General features: G+C 41.3%; 1 long non-coding RNA gene across 1 annotated transcript in view; it reads right to left on the bottom strand.

Moving 5' to 3' along the window:
* The window catches only part of LOC149457512 (uncharacterized), a 165,392-nt gene extending 147,138 nt beyond the window's left edge, over positions 1 to 18,254 (bottom strand). The window contains exon 1 of the long non-coding RNA XR_016313620.1: positions 18,129 to 18,254. This is a non-coding gene — a long non-coding RNA (uncharacterized LOC149457512). The remainder of the gene's footprint in view (positions 1 to 18,128) is intronic.
* Between the last annotated feature and the right edge of the window lie 249 nt (positions 18,255 to 18,503).

Below are 18,503 nucleotides of genomic sequence, written 5' to 3'. Positions count from 1 at the left end.
AGGCGCCCTCCTGTCTCAGCGTCGGTCACCCAATGGACCCCTACTTCCCTGTGGGTTCTACTCCAGGAAGCTTTCCTCCGCAGAATGCAACTACCAGATTGGAGACAGGGAGTTGTTGGCCATTATTCAGGCTCTCAAGGAATGGAGGCACCTGCTCGAGGGTTCTGCGGTTCCGGTTCTCATTCTCACTGACCACAAAAACCTGACGTATCTCTCGGAGGCTAAGAGGTTGATGCCCCGTCAGGCCAGATGGGCTCTGTTCTTGTCGCGTTTTAACTATGTGGTCTCCTATTTGCCTGGCTCCAAGAATGTCAGGGCTGATGCCTTGTCGCGGCAATACACTGAGCTGTCCAGGGAGGACTCTGAGCCGACCTCGGTCATACCTCCGGATCAGATCCTGGCTGCCATTCGTACCAGCCTGACTTCTCCTCTTGGGGAGCAGATTTTGGTGGCTCAAACTGATGCTCCCTCTGAGAGACCGGCTGGCAGATGTTTCGTACCTGAGGGATTGCGCACCCGCCTGCTGCGTACCTACCATAATTCCAAGACTGCCGATCATCCAGGGAGGAACCAGTTGTCCTGGGTTGTTTCTCGTCTATTCTGGTGGCCATCTCTCTGTTTCGACATTGCCTCATATGTAGCAGCATGTTCTGTCTGTGCCCAGAATAAATCTCCTCGGCATCCTCCATTTGGCCTTCTGCAACCCATTCCCAATGGGGAGCATCCCTGGTCACACCTTTTCATGGATTTTATTGTGGACCTCCCTGCGTCTTAAGGCCATACGGTCATTCTTATGGTCATTGTTCATTTCTCCAAGATGTGCCATTGTGTTCCGTTCAAGAAATTGCTGACTGCGCAAGAACTGGCTACGATTTTCACCAGGGAGATCTTTTGCTTGCATGGGTTGCCTAAGGTGATTGTCTCGGACCATGGGAGCCAGTTTGTGTCCAGGTTCTGGCGCACCGTCTGCTCCCAGTTGGGTATCAAGCTCTCCTTCTCTTCGGCCTACCACCCGCAGTCCAATGGGGCTGCTGAGCATTCCAACCAGGCCCTGGAACAATTCCTTCGCTGCTATATCTCAGACCATCAAGACAACTGGATTGATCTCCTGCCATGGGCAGAGTTTGCAAGGAACTCGGCTGTCAACTCCTCCTCCGGGATGTCTCCCTTCATGGCCAACTATGGGTTCCAACCCGCTGTATTGCCTGAGTTGTTCTCGCCACAGGACATTCTGGCTGTGGAGAACCATCTTGCTGCCCTGCGTTCTTCATGGGGGCAGATCCAGAGGTCCTTAAAGGACTTAGCACAGCACCAGAAGCTCCAGGCTGATCGTAGATGGTTGCCCGCTCCTTCATACCAGGTCGGAGATCGGGTGTGGTTGTCCACTCGTAACCTCAATCTTCGGGTGCCCGCACCGAAACTGGCTCCCCGTTTTGTTGGTCCTTTCCACATCCTCCGCAGGGTGAACCCGGTTGCCTATGCCCTTGCTCTTCCTCCTGGGATGTGTATCTCCAATGTCTTCCACATATCCCTGTTGAAGCATCTGGTCTGCAATCGCTTTACTGCCTCACTGCCTCGGCCCCATCCTATCCGGGTTGACAGCCATGAGGAGTATGAGGTGAGCCGCATCCTGGACTCTCGGTTGGTCCGCGGTCGGGTGCAGTTCCTGGTCCATTGGCGTGGTTATGGTCCCGAGGAGCGTTCCTGGGTTCCTGCTCCTGCCCTCCTCCACGCTTTTTACGCCCGCTTTCCCCAGAAGCCTTATGTTGAGCCGCGGAGGGGCCCTAGAAGAGGAGGTACTATCAAGGTCCTACCTTTCCTCAGGGCTTGTGCTGCTCCATGTGCTGGCATCCATCTTAAGTCTGCAAAGCATTGTGGGATCCTTTATGCTTTCAGCCCTCTGCAGCTCCTCCCAGGAGGTGGCGGCTTATCACATTTAAGTCTGCGGTTTGCAGCTGTCCATTGCATTCGTGTCCTGTCTGTTGCACAGCAGCAAGCTCCTGTTTAGTAAACTCTTTGCTCTCCTGGATACCGACTCGGCTTTGGCTAAGACTCCTCCTGGCTTCTGACCCCGGCTCTGGCGACCATTCTTCCTGGCTTCTGACCCCAGCTATGGCGACCATCCTTCCTGGCTTCTGACCCTGGCTCTGGCGACCATTCTTCCTGGTTTCTGACCCCGGCTTTGGCTACGATTCCCGCTGGTTCTCGACTTGATTATCCTGGAAGACGACCTCGACAGGAGAACTTCTGTCCTACCAAGTCATCCGCAGTTGCTGTCGGACTTGCATAGACTCTTGCCTTGTTTCTGTGTAAATAAACCTACATTTAATTGCACCTCCTTGTGTGTCTGGCTCCTCGCTCCCTGACAGGTTGGAGGATCTATTTATCACTGATGAGCTTGCCTTTAGGTCTCCCACAGCAAGATGGATGCCCCTGCAACTGAACTTTGCTGCATTCATCTAGATGTACAGAATATACAGTATATTAAACATTTTATATACCTGTGTATATGTGCACAATTCTACCAGGACTTCTGCTGGTCTTTTTGCTGACATTGCCTGTTTGTACAGTGGATGTGTGTACTGTTACTAATATTTTATTGTATGAGGTTTATATTATTTCCATCACTTATATCCTGCAATGAGAATTCTTCCAAATATCACAATATTAGGGTACTTTGTAATGTTCATATATACAGCTGTGTTGAAAATAATAGCAGTGTGTTGAAAAAAGTGAATAAAGCTCAAAATCCTTCTAATAGCTTTTATTTCCATACACACAAATGCATTGGGAACACTACACATTCTATTCCAAATCAAAACATGAAGACAAATATATAAAATTTGTGTTATTCCTCTAAAAAAATTATAAAGTGAATATTAGACTGTTCAAAAAAATAGCAGTGTTTGTATTCTTCTTTACAAACTCAAACATTCACTATATAAACTGAAAAATGTTTGACGATTCTGCTTTCCTTTAAATCATTTAATTAATATTTAGTTGTAGAAGCACTGTTTCTGCGAACTGCTGTACATTTGTGTTGCATGGAGTCAACCAACTTCTGGCACCTGTGAACAGATATTCCAGCCCAGGATGATTGGACTACATTCCACAGTTCTTCTCTATTTCTTAGATTTGCCTCAGAAACTGCATTTTTGATGTCATACCTCAAGTTTTCTATTGGATTAAGATCCGGGGATTGGGCTGGCCACTCCATAACGTTAATCTTGTTGGTCTGGAATCAAGATGTTGCACGTTTACTGGTGTGTTGGGGGTCATTGTCTTGTTGGAACACCCATTTCAAGGGCATTTCCTCTTCAGCATAAGGCAGCATTACCTCTTCAAGCATTCTAATGTATTCAAACTCATCCATGATCCCTTGTATGCGATAAATAGGTCCAACACCGTAGTATGAGAAACATCCCCATATCATGATGCTTGCGCAACCATGCTTCACTGTCTTCACAGTGTACTGTGGCTTGAATTCAGTGTTTGTGGGTCGTCTGACAAACTGTCTTTGGCCTCTAGACCCAAAAAGAACAATCTTACTTTCATCAGTCCACAAAATGTTGCGCCATTTCTCTTTAGGCCAGTCAATGTGCTCTTTGGCAAATTGTAACCTCTTCAGCACGTCTTTTTTTCAACAGTGGGACTTTGCGGGGGCTTCTTGCAGATAGCTTGGCTTCACATAGGCGTCTTCTAATTGTAACAGTACTCACAGTGTCAGGGCTCCCGGGTATGACCAGAGGTGTGTGACTGACGCAGGGAAACGCAGACTTCAGATATGTTATAAACAATATAATTTATTAACACTAACAATACAAACATAAACGCAGTGCAATACTAAAACATAACACAGTGCAAACAAACCAAACCAACCACCCACAGATGACAGTACATACAATGCAAGCGTCGTCAGGCAGGCCGGGTCAATATCAATCGGGCAGGTAGGTACAGGGGGAGCAAGCGGAGAATGGTCGGGGTCACAAGCCAGGTTCAGCAGGTAGCGGGCAGCGTGGTACAGAGGGTCAGGCAGAGGAGAATGGTCAGACAAGCCAGGGATCAGGAGCAGGAGTATGGTCAGACAAAGCCAGGGATCAGAGCAGGGTCAGCAACGAATCAGACAGGAACAGGGAGCAGGAACAGGATACAGGGCCCAGGAGAAACACACACCAAGGCAGAGTCTGCAGGTCTGGCCATCCCTTAAATACACCAGTATAATCAGTTCCAGGTGTTTGACTGGCTGCAAGGTTGAGTCTCTGATTGCTGGGAGCACCCGCTGGCCAGCCCTGGTACTGCAGCTCATAAGGCAGGTGAGTCCCACCATTGCTGGCCAGTCCATTCCTGACACACAGGTAACATTAGACCTTCTTTGATCTTCCTAGAGCTGATTGTTGGCTGAGTCCTTGCCATTTTGGCTATTCTTCTATCCATTCGAATGGTAGTTTTTCGCTTTCTTCCACGTCTTTCAGGTTTTGGTTGCCATTTTAAAGCATTTGCGATCATTTTAGCTGAGCAGCCTATCATTTTCTGCACTTCTTTATGTGTTTTCCCCTCTCCAATCAACTTTTTAATCAAGGTACGCTGTTCTTCTGAACAATGTCTGTAATGACCCATTTTCCTCAGAAATTCAGACAGAAATGCACTGTAACCAGCATGTGCAACGTTTGCTGCCTTCCTTCCATAAATAAGGGCAATAATTGCCACCTGTTTTTCAAAGAATGAATGACCTCACTAATAGAACTCCACACTGCTATTATTTTGAACATGCCCCTTTCAACTAGTGATTCAATTACACAGAATCAGCAGCATGCATGTCATGACTGTTGGGTCTATTGGATTTCTATTACTCTACTACACCTGCTAGTAAATTATTTGCCATGTAGAAATATCATTTCTACCAAAAACAGTGAATGATCAGGTTAGTGATGTCTGACTGCTATTATTTTGAACACAACTGTATATCCACTTTTCAAAGAAGATCTTCCACTAGATAAATAGCTTAAATATTGTATTCCATAAGTTTTATATTTTGAGCAAGAGAAATACTTTTTAGGAATTACTTGTTTATCAAACTTCTATGCAGCATCTGTTATTTTTGCACTCTAGTTATTTTTTTTATTTCATTAGATTAGAATTAAATTTTAGTATTAAAAAAAATTGACAAGAGTGCAAACAGATTGTCAGATAATGCTGCCACGCAGGGCAATAGCACATCAGTAAACAAGAAACACATATAATAGCAGAAAAATACAAGTCAAGTGCTTCGTTAAGACAGGGTTACACAGGGTTTAGCATATCAGCAGGTTATTTCTTGTACCAGAGTACCCATGGTTTCCAGGATTTCTCAAAGGTAATGAGTGCATCTGCTCTAAGAGCAAGCGATTTTTCATATTCATAGTGTAAGTATATCAAAATGATAACCTCTGATGGTTTGGGTGAAATCTCCCTCCTCCAGTGTCTCGTTATTGTAATTTTTGCTGATTGCAAGACCTGAGCCACTGCCATACGATAGGTATGCAGAAAATTCTCAATTCCTATATTTAAGATCACTGAAGCAGGATCTGGAGCCTTCAAGATACCTGAGACATCAGACAGGAGCTGGAAGACCTTCCGCCAGAAACTACACAGCTTTTTACATGACCATTCCAGCTGGTGGTTTCAGCCTCTTCTGTGAGTTTATAATCTGTGTTGCACCACAGTGACAGGTACTCAGCCACCATTTTGGGCCCAAAAGTTCATACCTTGCAGATTGCAGAAAGCTTTAATCCAAAATTTGCAATGCAAACATTACCATACTGTAAAACTTGTAAGTCACTACTGGTGTCCGTAAGGTAGCACAGAAGACAGTTTAAAATAAACAAAAAATATAATCATGCTAGGGCACAAATTTCTCATCCTAAAGGAAAGCAGCTTGCACAATATTGTAGGTGACAATATAGTCAGAGTATGCAAAGTGGCTGTGCAGCGTTAACTATAAAACATAAAATAAGTCCATAAAGATTTCATCACAAAGTGCATATAAGAGTCCAAATGAATGGTGTCAGTATATTAGAGAAAAGCTGACAGTCCATGAAGATCCTCAAAAAATAAGCCATAGTGGATGGTATCCAAAAGGAAAGTACATACAAAGGAAGAACCTCCGGCACACCAAACAAACTGTCTATTACTTTTTTTTTTTTGACCGGCCAACTGGGAACAGTCAAAAAGCACAGTAATGATAACAGCATAAATTGCCACAGCAGGACCTACAACTGTTTTTCTCAATGGCACCACTCTTATTGGACAAACTGGCTCCAACCAAGTATATAGCAATATTCCAGCATATGTTAATCAAAAGGAAAGAGCCATCTCATAGTGTAGTATAGTTATACAAAGAGAATTTTAATACAAGAAATCCACTCACATTTAAAAGGTTAAAAATAAGCATTAAAATATACTGTATCACAATGTTGTTTCCAATCATCCTATACCCACAGTTGATCCAGAGGAAGGCAAAAAAAAACCCAGCAAAGCACAATCCAATTTGCTATTGCTGGGAAAACATTTCCTTCCTGATCCCCCGAGAGGCAATCGGATATTCCCTGGATCAACTTTACCTATAAATGTTAGTATCCAGTTATATTCTGTGTATCTAACAAAGAATTCAGGCCTTTTTTGAAGCAATCCACTGAGCTGGCTAGAACCAACTCTTGAGGGAGTCTATTCCATATTTTCACAGCTCTCACTGTGAAGAAACCATTCCGTGTTTGGAGATTAATTTTCTTTTCCTCCAGACGTAAAGAGTGCCCCCTTGTCCTCTGTGAACTCAGGGTGAATAGCTCTACACCGAGTTCACTATATGAACCACTGATGTATTTATACATGTTGATCATATCACCCCTTAATCTCCTCTTCTCAAGAGAGAATAAATTCAGTTGCTCTAATATTTCCTCATAGCTTATCTCCTCCATGCCTCGTATCAGTTTAGTTGCCCTTCTCTGTACTTTCTCAAGTTCCCCAATGTTCTTTTTGTGAATTGGTGCCCAAAACTGAACTGCATATTCCAGATGAGGTCTTACTAATGATTTGTACAGGGGTAATATGATTGATATCTCTCTCTCTGGAGTCTATACCTCTTTTAATACAAGAGAGGATTTTGCTTGCTTTAGAAACCGCAGCTTGGCATTGCATGTCATTATTAAGCTTGTGATATACCAGAACCCCTAGATCCTTCTCCACCATTGATTCCCCCTAGTATGTATGATGCATGCATATTCTTAGCCCCCAAGTGCAGAACCTTACATTTATCAACAGTAAACCTCATTTGCCACATAGGTGCCCAATTAAACAGTGCATGGAGGTCGGCTTGTAAGTTGGAGACATTCTGTAAGGAGTTATTCCACTGCACAGCTTGGTGTCATCTGCAAAGACTGAAATAGGATTTTTAATCTCAGACCCTATATCGTTTATAAATATTTTAAAAAGTAAGGGTCCCAACACTGAACCCTGGGGTACACCACTGATGACCCCAGGCCATTCAGAGTATGAATCATTAACCACTACTCTCTGAATACGATCTTTTAGCCAGTTTTCCAGCCATTTACATACAGATTTTTCCAAGAACGTAGACTTTACCTTACACATTAGCTGTGTGTGGGGAACTGTGTCAAATGCTTTTGCAAAATCTAAGTATACCACGTCCACCGCCATCCCTGTCTAAGGTTTTGCTCACCTCCTCATAAAAAGGAATTGCATTTGTTTGAAAACTTCTGACTTTCATGAATCCATGCTGTCTGTTGCTTAAAATATTTTTTTCCAGCGAGATCTCATCTATGGAATGTGGTCTTTTATTAAACTCTTCAGTATCTTCCCAACTATAGAAGTTAAACTAACAGGTCTATAATTACTTGGTAAAGATTTTGACTCCTTTTTAAATAAAGGCACCACATTGGCCTTACGCCAATCCAGTGGTACTATGCCAGTTATTAAAGAGCCCCTAAAAATTAGAAACAATGGCATTGAAATGACAGAGATCAATTCTTTAAGGATCCGTGGGTGTATGCCATTCGGTCCAGGTGCTTTATTCACCTTTATACTGTCTAAATATTTTTGGATCATATCAATTGTGAGCCATCATGTGGATCATCTGGAGCTGTGTCAATACCATGCCCATTATGGACAAGAGCTCCCCCCATGCTCCTTTGTATACACAGAGCTGAAGAAGATATTAAATAAATTTGCCTTCTCTTTGTCCCCAGTCACCCACTCTAGATTATTTTGTAAAGGGCCTACATGCTCGGACCAAACCTTTTTACTAATAATATATTTGAAGAATTATTTGGGGTTGGTCCTGCTATCTTTTGCAATCTGTCGTTCATTTTCAATTTTTGCGGTCTATAGGAGATTTTTTGATTAGAGGTAAATTATTTTTTTGTCTAGAGCTAAATGATTTTTTGACTGTTCTGCTTCCCCAATCTAAGCCTTGCAAGTTAGACATGTGCATGCTGCATTTTTGTTTCTTTTCAAATGCATTTGTTAATTGAAGAATTTTGTTTTGTCGTATTCGTTATGTTGAACCAATTCATTTTCAGAATTCATTTCATATCTTCTGTATTTGTTTCATACATTTGTTGGTTCAGAAAAATGGCATGAGCTGATTTGGCAATATCAACTGGCATCATGTGCATCCTTATTAATGAATGTAACAAAATTTAGATCCATTATCTGAATCCGAATTATCAAACAAATAAAAAATTTAATTAATATCCCCATGGGCCCAAACTACTATTGCATCATGTGACATTATCCAAATGAAACAAATTAAATTAATGCATTTGTTAATTTTGTTATAGCTTTTTTTGGATTTGATGACATTCATTCGAATAATCCTATACATCTGAATCTCCGAAAATAAATTATTTTCCTGAAAAACGAAATGTATCGAAAAAAAACACACAGGTCTACTGAAAGTGTGATCTGTATAACTCAGCAGTGTAGGCAGACAGTGACTCAATCCCAAATTACATCTTGCAGATGGCAGAAAGCGTTTTTTAAAAAGTTGTGCAGATCTTCACAGATGAAAATCATAGTCTAGCTCCAACAATTACATGTGCTCAGAAAAGAAATTAAAGACACACTGAAAAGAGGGTGGGACTAGCTATATAGTGCATCTGCTAGTTATACAGTGAGGAAAGGCAAACAAAAAAAGGAGATTCAAGGAAAAAGAAAGTGTAGCTGTTAGAGAAGTTTATAACAGACTAAAGTAGGTCAGACACATTATCAATGCTGCCAAAGCATATAAAGATTAAATGGGTAAATGTATTAAGAACATATGACAAACCTTTTTTAGGTGCACCAGTGACGTGAGGAAAAAATACCATGGGATTACAAAAATGAAAACCTGGCACATCACTTTTGTTGAAGAAGACCCAGATGTAGTAAACCATTTAAACAATAATAACTTTTGTTCAATCTTCTCAAAAATAAATGAAACTAACAAAAACAAGTTGGGGCATCATACTTAACCTAGAGATGAAGGTTCATTTTCAAGATTTCTGGAGACAGGTAGTAGAAGGATTGGCTCTGTTATAGCTTAATAAAGCAATGGTTCCTGATAGTATTTATCCCTAAGAGAACTTTTAGGTATAGCCAGGAATGATTTAATGATCTTTATAATCGATTTCTTCTAAGAGGAGAAGTTCCCTATAACTGGTAGATAGATAATATTGTGCCTTTCCACAAGAAGGGTAGCAAGGTAGAAGCTAAAGAATACAGGCTAGTGAGTTTAACATCTACTATAGTCAAATTAATGGAATCACTCCTAAAAAGAAGGATCATTGATCACAAAGCGCATAATTTGCTGGACTCAAAGCACTATGGCTTTACTGAGGGCAGATCATGTCAAACTAATCTGATTTGATTCATCTAATTCTGATATACCACAAATGTTTGGACCAGGGTAATACAGTGGACAAAGCCATTTTATACAGTTCCACCTCATGATCTCATAAAAATGCACAAGATAGGACTTTAACCCTTGAGTGGTTCAGTGGACTCAAGTTGGCTAAAGGGTAGATGTCATATCAGAGTGTGGTCAAAAATGGGTTTCATTCAGAACAGAGACCATTCACTAGCGTTGTACCTACCACAAGGCGTTCTAGGTCTTGTTCTATTCAATTCAACTAAAGGTTGGTGAGAAAAAGTATGTCTTTTGCTGATGACACAAGGGTGTTTAATAGGGCTGGTATTCCTGGAGGTGTATTTAAGATGTAACATGATTTGGCATAGGTGGAAGATTGGTCAAAGCAATTGATCAGTTGAGCAATGCAATGTAAAATAATGAAACATGCACCTAGGAAAAAAAAATCCATTGACAGAGCTCAATATTGGGGGTACAGTGTTGATCACAACTACAGGGGAAAAATATTTATGGTTCGTATTTCATTTGATTGCAAAATGAGCAAACAGTGTGGCCAGGCACTAGGAAAAGCAAATAGAAATTTAGGTTGTGTGGCACCCTCTAGGGGTGATAGAGAATTAGGTAAATTTAATAGGTCACTCAGTAGTTGGAAAGAGCACGCCTGAGTGTTGGTCAAGTCCATGTCAGTCCAGATAAGGCTGGATGACTCAGCAGGTTGGGCCTCTATTGCCTCCACCTGGTTCTGGAGGTCCATGGAACCTTCCAGAAGCTAGTGGACAGAGGGGCTGAAACCTAGATCTGCATATTCATATATAGCCTTGATGTTTGATATATAGCCTTGATGTTTTTCCTTTTTTCTGCTGTCACGCTTCTATGTTTTTGTCATGCATAAGCCCCATTGAAAACTGATAATGCTATCTACAAGCCTTATAACTCTCACTGCAAATTAGTTATTGTTGAGGAGAAATTCTGTTCAATATGTACACATTTATTACCATTTTCTTTATTATCGACTAACTACTGCATTTTTAGCTTGCTTTGAAAGACTAAGACACACATGTATTGCTTATGATGTTGAACCTTCATTGCTTGTCTAAGCACTGAAGCACCTGAATGGTGACCTTGAAAACCCTCTGCTTATCCAAGACAGACTTTGACCTGCAGCTGTGAGATATTAATTGACTGGATAATGAAAGTTTTCCCCAACAGCTATACAGGTAATATAATTCTTCTTAGTAATGCAATAATCTGCTTCTATTTAATTTAAGCTCTACATTTGTTTCACAAATTTGAGATAAAGAAAGTGAACAAAATGAAGATTAAATACTATAGTTTCTAGTTGACACCAATACTAATGATGGAAGGTGGACCTCATGACATGGTAATTAATTGTGAAAAGTATTATATGTACTTTCAATAAAGAAGAGCTTGCATGTCTGTATATGAAATATGGGAGCAGTAGGCACATATCAGGAACATGAAATATTGGGTTTACATATCTTCTAATGTTTGGTCCGAACACATGTATAATAGTGTTATTTTTTTTTTTTTCATTATATATCCATAAAAAAAGCATCAAAGAGGCACTAGGACTTTGATATGAGTTCATATAAAAGGAGTGAGAAGAAAAAAAAACATTAGGAGAACTACTGGCTCAGGTTAGGCTGCTCACAACAAATGCCTACCCTTTAATGGGTACACCAGCAGGTTACAAGAAAACAAACGCACCAATGGTAGACGCCCGAGACCAGAAGAGCCCAAGTTAATTTACTGGTTTGCACTAAAAAACAACTTACATATTTCGGGTACAAGAAAACACTTCCCTTTCATTAGGGCTACAACAAAACAGAATATATATATATATATATATATATATATATATATATATATATATATATATATATATATATATATATATGTTCATACAACTGGTATAGTTATAAGTTTGACAACATACAGGTCAAATGTAATATACATAGAGTTTATACATATGTGTATACACATACATATTCATATACATACACAGTGTGTAACAATTTTGTTTTGGAATTATTATTATTAAATTATATGTGGTCCATACATACCATTATACATATAGCTGAAATGAATATTCATGAGATATAAAAAAAAATGGTCAATATTGCACATTTGGAGTAGCCATGGGTTAAAAAAGCGATTTAAAAATGCATACCTCATAGTGCAACAAAACCCTTAGTCTGGTTTCTGTGCAGACACATATGCATGGACACAGCAGCCCATTCAATTGAAAGGCTGCTGTACCTGTGAGAAATCCGAGGAAAAAATTCCCTGATCTTGTTTTAATAATGTAGCCATATGGAACTGCATGGTACTGTGGCACCATTCAGTTTTGAACATGTAAACACGCAGCACATTTTCTGATGTGTGGGGGTGCCATGAATCTTGCCATACATCCTGCATGGGGGTGCCATGTGTTTTGAAGAAGAGCAGTGAGTTTTCCCTGCAGGCCTGGAACACGCACGATTATGGTGTTCCCAACCCGCATATATGTGAATCTAGAGTTAGTCACAAGCTATTAGTGAAGAAACGAAAATAGCTGTGTATCTAAAACTGGAAAGAAACAAATTGGAAATATTGTATGTTGAAAAAAGAAACGCTATACTTAGAAAAACCGTCTAGTAAAACCGTGCAACCTCTAGAAACGGAATGCTGTTAACATTTGGATAAATCATAAAATCTATGTGAAAATAAATGCATCTGCAAGCCTCCAAAGATATTTCTAAAACAGTGATTTGAACATAAATAAGACGTGGAAGTAACCTAAACACATCTTCAGTTGAAATAAGAAAATGAAATGGAATCAAAATAGGGCTTTCCTGTGTGATTCTGTGTAAGAAAACAAATATATTTATATGAAAGCTGTGCTGTTCAGCAAATAAGCAAGATAAGTGCATTGAAAGAAGAATCTCTACTTATGTAGGGAAGTTATTTGCTGGAAAAGGAGAGTTACTAGCCAAGCATCAGACATTGTGATTGATGTGTACGTACATCACTGGACAGAATTTTTTTTTAATCAAAGGACTCCTTAAAAACGATGTGTTTTTCACTGTTTACTATGTACCCCTTACTCAGTCACATAGGGAGTGGCTGGTGTTTGCGGACTTCCTTATTGTTAAGTGGGGCTTCCAGTTTCTGATGAGCTCCCTGCCTGCATGGTGATGAGAACAAGGACCCCTTCCCCACAACCTGGGATGGACTGAAAACTCATGGGGCCCCTTGTATCTCCACCCACACACTGCACTGCATGGATGGATTCTCCAGGGGACCAAAACTAGGTGATTTGTGATAGGCTGAGGAGGCCATGTGTCCAGAAAGGCGAAGACTTAAAGCTGGCAACCCAATAAAGCAGGGTTTCTCAAACTTTTTAATTTTGAGAAACTCTTGGCAAAAAGTTTGAGATCTCGGGAAACCCCCTGAGCAGCAGGGCAGACCACAAGACACACAGAAGGGCACTGGGCACAAGGTAGGGCATATCATGGGGCACACAGTAGGGCACATCATAGGGCACACAACAAGGTACATCACAGTGCATACAGCAGGGCAAGAGGCACACTGTAGGACACAAAGCAGGGCACATCACTGAACACAATGCAGGGTACAGGGCACCAAGAACAGCATGGGGCACACAGCAAGGCACATCATGAGACACACCACACATCACGGGCACACAGCAGGGCACATCACATGGAACACAGCAAAGCATGGAGCACACAGCAGGGCTCATCACAGGACACAAAGTAGGGCACATCATGGAGCACACAGTATATCACAGGGCACAGAGCAGAGCATGAGCACACAGCAGGGCACATCACAGGGCACACAGTAGGGCAAATGGCACATCTGGGGTACACAGAGCATGGAGCACATAGCAGGGCACAGGGCATATCACTGGGCACACAACAGGGTGCAGGGCACATAGTTGGGCACTTCATGGGGCATGCAGCAAATAACAGGGCACATCACGGGGCACACAGCAGGGAATGGGGCACATCATGAGCCACCCAGCAGGGCATAGGGCATGGAGCACACAGAAGGTACATCATGGGGTATACAGCAGGGTACATTGCTGTAACTGCAGTTTCCTTCACATGCAGAGTAGCACAGGAAGCAGCTGTAATGAAACCTTTCATGGTGCACTCCTCTCCAATGGCCCTCCTCTCTTCTCGTCCGTCCCAGATGATGTCACATAAAAGCAGCTAGGGTGGATGGGAGAGAAGGAAGGACTGGCGGGGAGCAGTGCCAAGAGAGGCCTCATTACAGCCACTTCCCTCACTACTCTGTATGTGTTGGTTGAGCGGGGACCTAATCTACCCATCAGCTACCTGTGATTGATTGGTAGATTGCGGTGGAACCTGTCATGGGGCCCTCTACTGCCCACTGACACTCTGGCATTGCCTGAATGGTCAGTCTGCCCCTGCCCACAACCCTGGCCTAGTAGTTGTGGAGAAAAGATCCTTATTAACATTGGGGCAAGGTGCTTTGCTGGTGTGTACCATGTTGAGAGCATGTGGTCTGGTATGGTTTGAGGGGCTGTCCCCCCATTTTTTGGCTAACAAGGCTGCATGCTCGGATAAGAGTCTGGCATGGATGGTTTTCCACATTTTTCAGCTCTATAACAAAGAAACCTGTGGATATGCAGTATATAAATATATTAATTAATTCTACTGCTGTCACATTTACGCTTAGGGTATCCATATGTCAGCTGGTGTTTCTACACATGGGTGGCAAGAAGGAGACTTTAAACATCAAAGAGAGACTTAGGGATCCCAAACATTCAACTGTGAAAAAAGGGAGGAGCAATAATGGAATGTTTGAGTAAAAATTTGTGTTCATGTGGCACATAACAGCCACTGAACCTGTTTATTGAAGGCAGGAAAAGGTTTGTCATTTTGGAATCTACACCAATGCAGCCATTGCTCCTTGAAGTGTATAGGGAATAAATACTGTACAGTTACTGTACCATTGTACTACCAATTCATATATAGATGGCTCTAAGATAAAATATTGTACTGTTACTATGAATGATAATAAAAGGCATACCTTTTTATTAAAAAAATTCTTATTCAAATGCTGTGCTATGTTAATATAGGTGATATTCATTTAGTTGATCAAGAGGTAATGATATTACACTCGCAAAGAATAATGCATTATATGAAGGCAAATGTCAGGAACCCAAGGATTTTCTAGCCAAATTGAACAAAGATGTCATTGATAAAAAACAAGCAAAGATGACTAAGGACCGGGTTGTATTTATAGAGAGTTTTGCCTATAGGTGGTCTGATTCCCTAATGGGGCGAGGGGCGGGTATGTGGCCTAGACAGAATGTACACAATAATCCAAACCCAATACAAGATGATGAGACCGAGTCTGATTCCTTGATATCCTCTTCTTTTTCCAGAGCTTTCAAAATCACAGCAAACAGTCATGCACTACAATACCCAGATGGGATCATGTAAGCGGCATCACTATGGTGGTGGGCATTCACAAACCGTAAATATGCCCAAAAGACGGACGGACAATTTTTCTAATTGTATCCCTACGTTTTCACAGTCACAGAATGGTGTAAATAAGCCAGGTGATGGGATAATAGATACTTTACGCACTACATATTTGGGTCCTGTAGCAGCACAGGCCCTACAACTCATAGGCATATTAGTAAGCACAAGCACAACTCACTTTGCACAGCAGAGCGAATTACAGACTATGATGGGAGCAGCAGTAACTAATAGGCAAATGACCCAGCCCCAAACGCCAATACTCTATCATTGTCATACTATTTTTTACCGCCAAGCCAGCCATCAGATGTGAGCAGACAGGGGACACTGGACACCTTTGTGATTCACCAGGGTCCCTCAGGGGTACCATCCCTACTTCCCAATCTGACAGCTGCAATGAACTAAGTGTAATCAACTTGTTTCCTAATCAATTGTCCCAGGAGGAATTGTCAGTCCTAAAATTAGGTCTTAGTTTCTGTCCCACAAAAACCATTAATAAATATGAGACCATCAAAGATTTATATTTGTTCACAATGAAATTAACATAAAAATACATGTTTGATACAGATAGAACTAGAATAAGGCAAGAAAAAGAACTTACAGAACACATACATATTACTGGAAGAGTGGTAACAATCCTGGTATAGACATGGGTCAGGCTATGGCTGAGCAAACTCATTTTAATATACCTTTCAAAAATAAGTCACAAAGGTTCCCAGATCTGACTCTGAACCCTCGAATCTGGGCATTTCTGGTTGCAATGGTGAGTGACATTAAGCATATGATCATTACCTCCAAGAATTCTAATCTCACCCCTAGGCAACGACGAGCTCTAAGTCCCCTCTAAAACAGACCCAATACGGTAGTTAACCCCCAGATAAAAGGGAAAACATTGTTTTAATGATTCAGACACATTATGAAAAGATATGCCTTGATATTTTGAATAATACACAATGGTACTGACAGCTTTCAGTAGATGTAACATCTCAATCTAATCTTGAATTTATATAATTGATTAATACAGCATATCCAGATGCCCTGATAGATAAGGATACGTATGAATATCTGAATGTACAATTCCCACACAAAGTGATATTCTACTTTATACTTAAAATATATAAGCCTAGATGCCCCTCCAGGTAGGCCCATTATATCTGGAATAGTATATATTACAGAAAACACCAGCAGACTGGTAGATTTCTTTTTAATACCCCACATTTTAAGACTCCCATCATATGTTAGAGATACATTAGATCTTCTCAAGCAAGTGAACGGCCTATCAGTTCTGCCCTGTGGCTCTCTATTCGAGTATCCCCCACAAGCAGGGCATTGGAGTAGTACATACATTCCTGATGGAGCAAGATGGGAGGCACTGGGAGTTTAATAAATTTATTTTGATGCTTCTGTACTTAATCCTGCTATGCAATTGGTTCACGTTTATGGAAGTCCACTACCTCCAGATGCAGGCTGTGCCCTTGATTACGCTAACCTTTACCTGGGGGGGTGGGAACAGGGAACAGAACATATTCTCCGATGAGGCTTGTGTACTTGGATCAAGCACTTTTTTTTGTTCTGGGCCAATACTATTAATCATCTGGAAGAGCTAATAAGTACATTGAATCAGAATAATTATAATGTAAAATTTAGTATGAATTGTCATGTAGAGTCCATTTAATTTTTGGATCTCCAAATATAGGGATAGGGATAATTGTTTGGCCACTAGACTCTTTCATAAAGATACAGAAGGAAACACAATTCTACATGCCCAGAGTGCCTACCCTTGGGCCTTGGTTTGGAACATACCATACGCCCAATATATCCATCTATGACGGAATTGTATGTATGACCCTAAGTAAATATGTCAGAGAATGCCCAGAGTTAGTGTTCCATAAAACTACTTCATTGATGGAAAGAAACATAGCTAGTTACTATGTACCCAGTCAGGCACTGGGGGCCCAGCCCAAGGGGGTTTACACCTCTGGACAGTGTTCATACTGCCCATGGGTATCCATGGGCACACTTTTTCAATTATCAAATGGTAAAACCTTCATCCTACATTTTTTTGCTGACTATAGAACACAGAAGATTGTACAGGGGGTTATAATATCATATTTATTATTCTATAAAAGTCATAAAATAATAGACTGAGCGCTTCCTAATATAGCAGCTGGCACATCAAGGTAACCAAATAAAACCCAAAAAATACAATAAATATAGTAAAGTGCAGCGTTGGATAATCAATATGGTAACGATAGAGTCTTTAGTATAGATGAGTCCGTGGGCATATGTGTTAATGATATCCGAGTGAGCCAGATGATCAGGATGGTAGTGCTTAAAATAATGTGGTAAAATTGCACACTTACCGGATGCGCATAAGATATGCGCATTAATATATCTGCCTCAAAAAGAGGTATGGTAGGTCTTCCTTCAAGGACTGGGCAGCACAGCGGTAGGTGGGTGAAGACTGTAGATCCAGAGGTCTCCTTTAGGTTAGACTGGGTTTGCAACCTGCTTACAGGTATTCCCTTCCTCTACATACTGTGTCATTCAGCAAAATTCCACTGGCTCTGTAACTTAATAGCTCCATAAAGAAGCCATGGAAAAGGTGCCCATAGTGTAGTATATTCAAGTAGCTTTATTATGAATACAAATAAGTAGTAAACAAGCATAAAGTATAAGAAGGGAAAACTGACCCTTAACTAAGATGACCGCCGAACCAACTAGTGGCTCCGGTGGCGTGACAGCAGTGTGTTGAGTCTCCTGAGGCCTTTCGAGCTAAAGCACGTATACAGAGGGGGATCAACACTGCCGTAATGATGATTGCCGATTTATATAGTTACTGTGCATGCGCACCACATCGCCGCCATTTTGCCGGAGAACGTGCGTAGTGCGCATGCGTAGACGGGTCCGCGTCATCTTTCTGTGGATCCTAATCACAATCACAGCTGTTATGCTGTGTAGAACAGGAATATCAATAAGAAACCCAATCAATAGACATATTAATGCCTGGTAATGAAGTTACCCCTATTTGGAGGACTATTATAGGGGAAAAAAGTGACAATGTGCAA

This window comes from Staurois parvus, unplaced genomic scaffold, assembly GCF_062004578.1.
Source record: "Staurois parvus isolate SC_StPar_1 unplaced genomic scaffold, SC_StPar_1.0 ptg000316l, whole genome shotgun sequence".
In the NCBI taxonomy this organism is placed as follows: Eukaryota; Metazoa; Chordata; class Amphibia; order Anura; family Ranidae; genus Staurois; species Staurois parvus.
Note: the sequence above shows the minus strand (reverse complement) of the source record. Positions and strands in the feature narration are given on the sequence as shown.